The sequence below is a fragment of the Macrotis lagotis genome, chromosome 4 (assembly GCF_037893015.1).
Source record: "Macrotis lagotis isolate mMagLag1 chromosome 4, bilby.v1.9.chrom.fasta, whole genome shotgun sequence".
Taxonomy (NCBI): Eukaryota; Metazoa; Chordata; class Mammalia; order Peramelemorphia; family Peramelidae; genus Macrotis; species Macrotis lagotis.
The window spans coordinates 121,983,466-121,991,718 of NC_133661.1; the positions used below are offsets into that span (position 1 = coordinate 121,983,466).

Genomic DNA, 8,253 nt, shown 5'->3' on the forward strand with positions numbered 1-8,253 from the left:
GCTCCGCCCCCGGCTCCTCGCGCCCTCCCCCACTCGCAGCTGCGTTCCGGGCCCCTACTAGTTTCGGGCACGGAGGGGGCGTGGCCACGACGCGCTGGGCTCTCCCAGGCCGGGGGAAATTTAAAGAGACAGGCGCAGCCCAGGCGCGTCTTCCGCCTCGCTGCCACCCAGCTGCTGCCAGGTGGGCGGGACGTCTCAGTCTCCGGGTCGGAGCTGCACCTGCGAAGCCGGCTGCTGCCCATCTCCGGGCGATCCGGACTTAGCAGGGCGAGGGCGGAAACGTCAGGGTCCCGGCCGGGGATTGTGCGGCATAAAGCATTCTTTATCCTACTTTCGGGGGCGGGGGTCGCTTCTCCCTGGCTCCAGCTGCTGGCAGTGGATGCGCAGGTGGGCAGGTGCGCCCGGCCACACCTGCAGGATGGGCCTTTAGAGCCACGCCGGGTTGGCTTGGGGGAGGGGAGGCTTGGAACGCCCCCTCTAGGGAGCGTGTGCCTCCACCCATATTGGAGGCAAAGGAAGCCCCCCACGCATCTTTTTATTCTTCACGCTTCAAACCTAGAACCAAAAGACTGGATGAGGTGACTTCTCAGTTTCTCTACATCTTGTCCATTTTGCGACCTCTAATAACACATCCCGTGCACTCTGAAGTTGCTTTGCCACCACACTCACCCAGGTGACCCATCGGTAACCTACTAAAGAAACCATGATCCTGTTTTCTCTGAAATTAGAATAGCCCTCTTCAAAAGGCTGTTGTAGGAATCAACATTTGACAGGGTTTGAGCTTAGTACAATTTTTTACACGCATTTTAAAATATACTCCTTAGGTGGTGCAGTGGATAGAACACCGGCCCTGGAGTCAGGAGTCCCTGAGTTCAAATCCGACCTCAGACGCTTAATAATTACCTAGCTGTATGGCCTTGGGCAAGCCACTTGCCTTGCAAAAAAAAAAAACCTAAAAAAGAAAATAAATGAATAAAATATACTCCTGAGATTGATTTCTAGCTGCGGCTCTGTTGATGAGACTGTCTACCTGACTGCACAGAGCCTACTGATAAATAATTGATTTAATCAGCTGTCATCATAGACAAGAGGGCCCTAGGCTCAAAAATAAGAGGGAAGCCTAAATCTAGAGAGCAAGTCAGTGAATTCCTACCCAGAATGATTGAGATAAACAGTTCTACACAGCTTGAACAGGTTTATTTATAGAAAATTAAGTTCTCCATTAACAGCAGGATAAAAAGGGAAAGCTCCCCTGGAATAAGGAAACCTAATGTTCAAATGTGATCTCTCCTCCACTTATTGTGTGATTTTTATGCAAGTCAATGAACCTCCTTGAACTCAGTTTTCTCATCTGTGAAATGGGAATGATAATACACTTCCCTCACTTTTAGAGAAAGTATAAAGTGTTTTACAACAATTTTTTTTTTTGGTTCAGAACTGTGATTTTATTGGTGTAGGGAGCTCTTTGGTGAGGAAAACTTCTACTAAACCAGATCTGAAAGGTCTTCTTGAGTTGCCTGGGGGACACTGTGAGGTTAGATGATTTATCCAGGTTTATATAATCATTAATAATCAGAGGTCTAAGCTTGAATCCATAGATGGGCCTTATTCATTCTTCCAGATTTAAGTTACTTGTTTGCCAAGTAAAATATTAAGTCATATAATTATATCCCCCATCACCCAGCTTATAACCTGTCACTTTGTAATGCTTAATAAATACTTGTTGACTGATTGAACTCATCTACTTTCTTGATTTCAACTGGTTATTATTAAATAAAGATGATTTGAAAATCTTTACACTCAGTCCCAATTTCTCTCTGGAGCTAGACTTCCATTTTCAACTATTTCACACTATAAACTCAACATAGGCTAAAATTTAAACCCTTTCCCCATAAAACACGTTACTTTTCCTCCAATCCTTATTTCAAATAGGGATCAGATGAGAGAATATTTGTAAAGCATTAGCACCTGTCACATTATAGACACTGCACAAATAATTTATCCCCTTCACTTCCCCGCATTTCTGTTGAGGGGACCATCTCAGGCACCCAGAGGCAGGTTAATTATACTGTGTTATTGCAAAATTGTCACTAAAAAATCACCCTGTCCTTCTGCCTAGCTTTGCTGAAATTCTGAAGTAAGTGCCTTGTTGATATGAGAGGGATCCACGTCTTAAAGAACAACATCCAGGCTATCTCCGGATCTATTTCCTATTAAATCAGGCCATGGGGTTCTGAAGATAAATCTGGAAGATGCAGTGAGAAAGATGTCTTCGCACCACATTGCCCTCACTCTAATTCAGTGTAATGTGTACATTGTGTCATTGGCCTTCTTAAATTAGGAAAAAGACAACAATCATACATCAACCTAGGATCAAAACTTGAGAGTCATCTCTGATTTTCTTTTTTCTCTTCCCCCCAACCTCCATTGCTTCACTAAACCTATTTGGATCTTTTCAACTTCTTTCCCAACCAACTTAAATCTCACAGATCTCACAGGTCAACTAGTTCAACCTGAATGTGAATAGAAACCAACTCTATAACATTCTAGACCAGTGGTCATCCAGCCTGGGCCCAAACACTTCCAGTGAATCATCCCCCTTTTCTCTGTAATTGCACAGTCTCCACCCTAGGTTAGGTCCTTCAAGCTCACCTGGAATTATAATAGTCTCTGACGGGTGTAAGAATGGAAGTTAGATTAAGCAAGATGAACCAGGAAAACAATATGCATAACAACCAAAGCAATGTAAAAGGAAAGAAAAAAAAAATTAATGCTGGACCTGCGTCATTATAATGTCCAATCTTTCCTCCAAAGAAGAGAGGCAAGAGTGTATCTCCCTTTCCTCCATTCTTCTTTGTAAAAATAGAGGGACTGGTGGCATTGGTCAGTTTTGCTGAACCGCTTTTTTATTTTTTTAAAGTTTATTTTCTTGTGGGAAATAGTAGAGTGAAAGATTGAAAAATGAAGGTGATATAGAAGCAAATGTTATCAATAAAATCATAATCACTGGTCTTTTTGCCTCAGTTATCTCCCCACACCCTCACCCTCTAATCCATCATCTTTTCTTTGTGTGTGTGTGTGTGTGTGTGTGAGTTTTGGTAATGTCATTCCTTTGTTAAAAAAAAAAACATCAAATGGGGCAGCTAGGTGCCACAGTGGATAGAGCACTGGCCCTGAAGTCAGGAGTACCTGAGTTCAAATGTGGCCTCACTTAATAATTACCTAGCTGTGTGGCCTTGGGCAAGCCACTTAACCCCACTGCCTTGCAAAAAAAAAAATACCAAAAATCCCTATCAGATTCCCCATTGCCAGCAAATTAAAGTCAAACTCATTAAAGTGATATTCAAGGATTTCCTTAATTTGACTTCAGTTGATCTTTCAAACATTATTCCCTACTGTACCTCTTCCTACCCCTATACTGAAACAAAACAGAACTAGTTGCTTATTCCCTTAACATGCATCTAAGGTCCCCCTACCTGCCCAAACCAGCATACCCAACCTACTAAAAATTTGTCCATACTTCTAAACCCTGTTCAAATATCTCTTTCAAGAAGTCTTCCTTCTCTGCTCCCAAACTCAATGTAAATTCTCCCCTTGCTAAACTAACAGACCACTGTTATTAGGTGTTTTACCAATAGCTCTATTCATATGTCTTATTTCCTTGACTAGCTATAAATTCCATGTAGGCAAAGACCACATCGTATTCATCTTTGTTTTGCCTCTTCACCAAAAGTTATGCATAACTGTAATATCTGCTGCTTATGTATTTATCAATATAATCTCATTTTATCCTCACAACCCTAGGGAGGTTATTGTCATTATTATTATTGTTATTATTATTATTATTATTATTATTATATTCATTTTAGGGATGAAGAAACTGAGACAGAGATTGAGTAATTTGCCTAAGGACACAAAGCTCCTGCATGTCTGAGGTCACATTTGAACTCATTTCTTCCTGACCTTTGGTCCAGCGATTTATATACTGTGACTCTACTGAACTGCCACTAGACATTTAATAACTATTATTTGGAGCAAATGTGGAAGTACTCATTCTACAACAAGATTCAGAGATACCTTGCTGATGATATGCCTGGTGCTTGTGTATGTCATCAGGAAGTAGCCAATTTGTAATTCAACCAGTGACTAATAGTGTGAACAAGTAATTCAACATGCCATGGCCATACCATAATCTGACCTCGAACTGTAATTCATGCTTTCATAAAATTGCAGTATTCAATGGGTGATTTAGGGCTGGCATTCTATTCCCTCTTAGCAGGAAATGGTTCTGCCTTATACTCTCAACAGAATTAGTCTTGCTACCGATTCTTCAAAAACAAATCAACAATATCCTCAAATATTAATAATTCTGTAGGAAGCTCATTTTTTAAAAACTATCCTCAAAAGTTTTTTTTAATTTATTCTAATATATGGGTTTTTTGGTGTTGAAATACAAATTTTCCCCCCTAAGAAAGTCAGTAAATGTTTGTTGATGTTTGAGTTTCATGTTTGAGTTTCCAAGGTGCAACCTAACCAAATTTAACAAAGGCTCTTTACCACAATGTCCATAGACTGAATCTTTCAACCATAGCCACTAGCAAAGCTGGTAGTTTAAGGGCAGCTTCTTCAAACTTGCCTCACTCTACCCACTGATCCCTGTTTCAATCTCCAGACAAGTTCAAGGACTAGTATTTACCAGGAAAAAGCAAAGAATAGTTTCTGAATATAGTCCAGACTATTCTTTTCCTATTCAATTTTGAGCATAGATCCCTGACCATTATCGTGGTCGATCCAACAGATATTGACTCCCCATCTAAGTACATTTCATAATTTGGACAGTTGCTATTCTTTACCTACGTGCTTTTTCTTATGTGGATTTCTAGGCAAATATCTTCAGAGTGTCTATGGACTTGAATCATTGAGCACAGTGTCATCTGCAAAAAGAGTAGCTGAAGGATCTGTTCTTCCATTAGACATCATTCAGATGATCAAATTAGGTTATGTCAAAAAGCATTTATTAAATTTTGCTTATTATGCAGCAGACACTATGTTAAATACTGGGATACAAAAAATACAAGAAAAAAGAAAGCAGTTCCTGCCTTAAAGAAATTTTACTTTTTTGGGGGGGGGGGTGGAAAGAGAGTAGATTAAAGGAGCTTTGGAGAACTAGTATGAAGATCAGAAACAGAAGCAGGAATGAAGGAGGAATAAAGGGTCTAGGCCTTTCTTCAAAATGGAGGTTCTTAGGGAAGCTCATCAATACAAGATGTCTTGTTGGAAGAGACCCTTTAAGGTTGTTCTGTTTTGTTCTACCAGATCAGATCCATTGTTGTAATTTAAAAAAAAAAAAAGGATGATTCTATTATATAATATGAAGATATTATCTGCTATAGAAAAACATCTGTAAAAACATACCTACTTCAAATCTTTAATCAGTCTGTTTAGATTATTTTATCAATATTTTATAGGGATGAGTTGACAATAGGTGAATTTCTAAAGGAGTACAAAGTCTATTTAAAAAAAGAGGGCTTGATAGTAGTCAATAGTGAATTAGGAAGACTGGAAAAGGTGACAGGCAGCAATAGTGCAATAGAAAGACCACCTTTAGATTTTGGGGGGGATTCTACTCTCCTCTTTTTCTTCTTACCTGTTTGACTACTCCTTCTCTGTCTCCTTTCTGGATCTGCATCCATCTCATACCTGCTAACTGCAGGACTCTCCTAAAGCTCTGTCCTGGGCTTTCTTCAGTTCTTCCCCTATTTCACTTGGTGATCTCATCAGTTCCCATGGTTTCAATTATCATCTCTAGGGAAATGATTCTCAAATCTGATTATTCAGCCCTAACCTCTCTGCTGACCTCCAGTCTCCCACCTTCAGCTGCCTATTGGACATCTTGAACTGGATATCTTAGACAGCTTGAACTCTTCCCCCAAAAGTCTTCCCTCTTCCTAACTCTCTATTACCATCAAGGATACCAAAACCTTCCCAAGCCAACCAGGCTCATTACTTCCAGTCCTTCGATATTGAAGTGGACTCACCAAGCAAACAATTAGAGAAATGAGTTGCACTATTCTATTTATTATAATGAGGGGTAGGCTGTGCACAACATCTTTCTCACTTGTCTTTACCAGAATCACTACATTCCAGGGTCACATTTATAGGAAATAGAACTATTGGAGATGGGCTGACTGCTGTGGGATTCTCTTGGCCTCAAATGGTTTTGAGGCCTCCTATATCGTTCATAATCTAGGTATTATTATCCTTACCTTCTCTCTCACTCCTACTATCAAGTTATCAAGTCCTGTGGTTTCTTCCTTCATAGCATCTCTCATATATATCCCTTCTCTCTTCTGACACTACCATTATTCTGGTACAAGTCTCTTTACATGTCACACCTAGACTATTGCAATAGCTATGTATATATGTATGTGTATATATATATATATATGTATATATATATAGAGAGAGATGTATCTACATAGAGCTACACACATATATAAATAATTATTATTAATAATATAATAAAAATATTAAATCTTCTGACTTTTAAAGCCCTATATAACCTGAACCCTTCATACCTTTCCAATCTTTTACCTTATACTCCTTCACATTCTTTGGGATCCAATGGCACTGGCCTCCCTGCTATTTCTAGAACATGGCACTCCATCTCCTGACTCTGAGTTTTTGCTGGCCATCGCATTCCTCCATGCCAGAAATTCTTGCCAAACCCTGACTTCAGCTTTCCCTGGCTTCTTGCCTTCGAGTTCCCCCAAAAGTCCCACTTTCTTCAAGAGGTCTTTCCCAGCCCACTTTGATCTTTGTGGGTTTCCTTGAGATTACCCCAATTTGCTCTCTCTCTATATCTTGATCATACATAGTCCTTTGCATATCACCTCCCCCTTAGACTTTGAGCTCTTTAAGAGCAGGAACTGCTTTTTTCTGTATCCCCAGAGTTTTGATACTTACTTGAAATGTTACTTGACTAACTGACAGATTCAACACATTGGGTTGACCTTTATTTATAATTATACATCTTGAGCATTTTGAACTGATGGAAAGTTTTTAAAGGAAATGAGAAGTTGTGATTCCCTAGTCTAGTTAAACTCTTAAATTTTCTTTTCTTCCCCTCTACCTTTCCTTCTTCCCCCAATAACAGCATGAATGAAACAAAGTCAGCCTTCATCTTAACACAGGTAAAACACCCGCATGCTGATTTCAGAAATCTAATAATTTACTTCATTGAGTTAATGTTGTTACTTAAATATAAATAAAATTTGTTAAAAAAAATAACTTGAATTTTCTGAGTTGGTTCAAGTCTGTGCCTCCTATAACCTGGATTTTCTTTGCCATTTACCAATTTACTTTGGGTAAGTGACTTAACTTATTTGAACCTTAGCCTCCTCATTTGTAGCTTGGATGCAATAAAACAACCCACCTTACAGTGTTGTGAGGAAGGTGCTTTGTAAATTGCAAAGAATTATGTCAATTTGACCTTTCTTTTTTCTTTTTAGTTAAAGCTATCAATTCTTGCCGGAAGTGGGATACAAGTCAGTCATCAGAGGCCAGAATTTATTGAGATCCTGCTTGATACTTTTATAGCAGCTGGGTATTGTTCATCTTGGCTCTTCATCTATCTTTGTTTAAAATGACACAAAAAGCAAAAGGTTTCAGAGGCAGTCTGTAAAGGCAAATGTTTAATAGGGATATATCCTTAGCTTTCACGGAAACACTTAGGGATTTATTTTAATGTAAAAGAAAACATTCACATTTGAATTACCCACTGACTGACAGAGTTTGAATGCAAGCAGTCCCTCAGGGTGCAATATATCCTGTTTTATAACAGGTTCTCATGATACTTCAGCCAAGTCAGCTCCAAGAAGAGGTAAGAGAAGCTGGAAGCAGCTGTTGAACTGCTGAGGATGTCTAGCTACCTAGTTTTCCTTGCAAAATGCATGAGAAGCTTAATTCAGTCCCTAGTGCCTTTCAGAGAATTGGCAGATGGTATTCAAGTATGGTTCTGGAGAACAGACTGTATCTGCTTTCCAAGGAATGGACTAGCTTAGCTGTAGGGTACCTAATTACCAATAGGCTGTCCTCTTGCTGATTCCATGGATTTGACACTCAAGTGAGGAAATAACCAAAAATGCAAAATGATCCCCATTCCCCTGGGGTCTCCTTCTTCTTCCCTACTGAAGGTGGCACATTGAAACAAAGGGAAAGCTGTTTAGAATTTTAGTTTTTAGATCATCATAG

The 8,253-nt window shown here is 39.6% G+C and overlaps 1 protein-coding gene across 1 annotated transcript in view; it reads right to left on the minus strand.

The window, feature by feature from the left end:
• The window catches only part of ZFAND6 (zinc finger AN1-type containing 6), a 112,576-nt gene extending 106,849 nt beyond the window's left edge, over positions 1-5,727 (minus strand). The window contains exon 1 of the mRNA XM_074234017.1: positions 5,648-5,727. The gene's annotated coding sequence lies outside the window, so the exon portion shown is untranslated. The remainder of the gene's footprint in view (positions 1-5,647) is intronic.
• Positions 5,728-8,253: the final 2,526 nt, after the last annotated feature.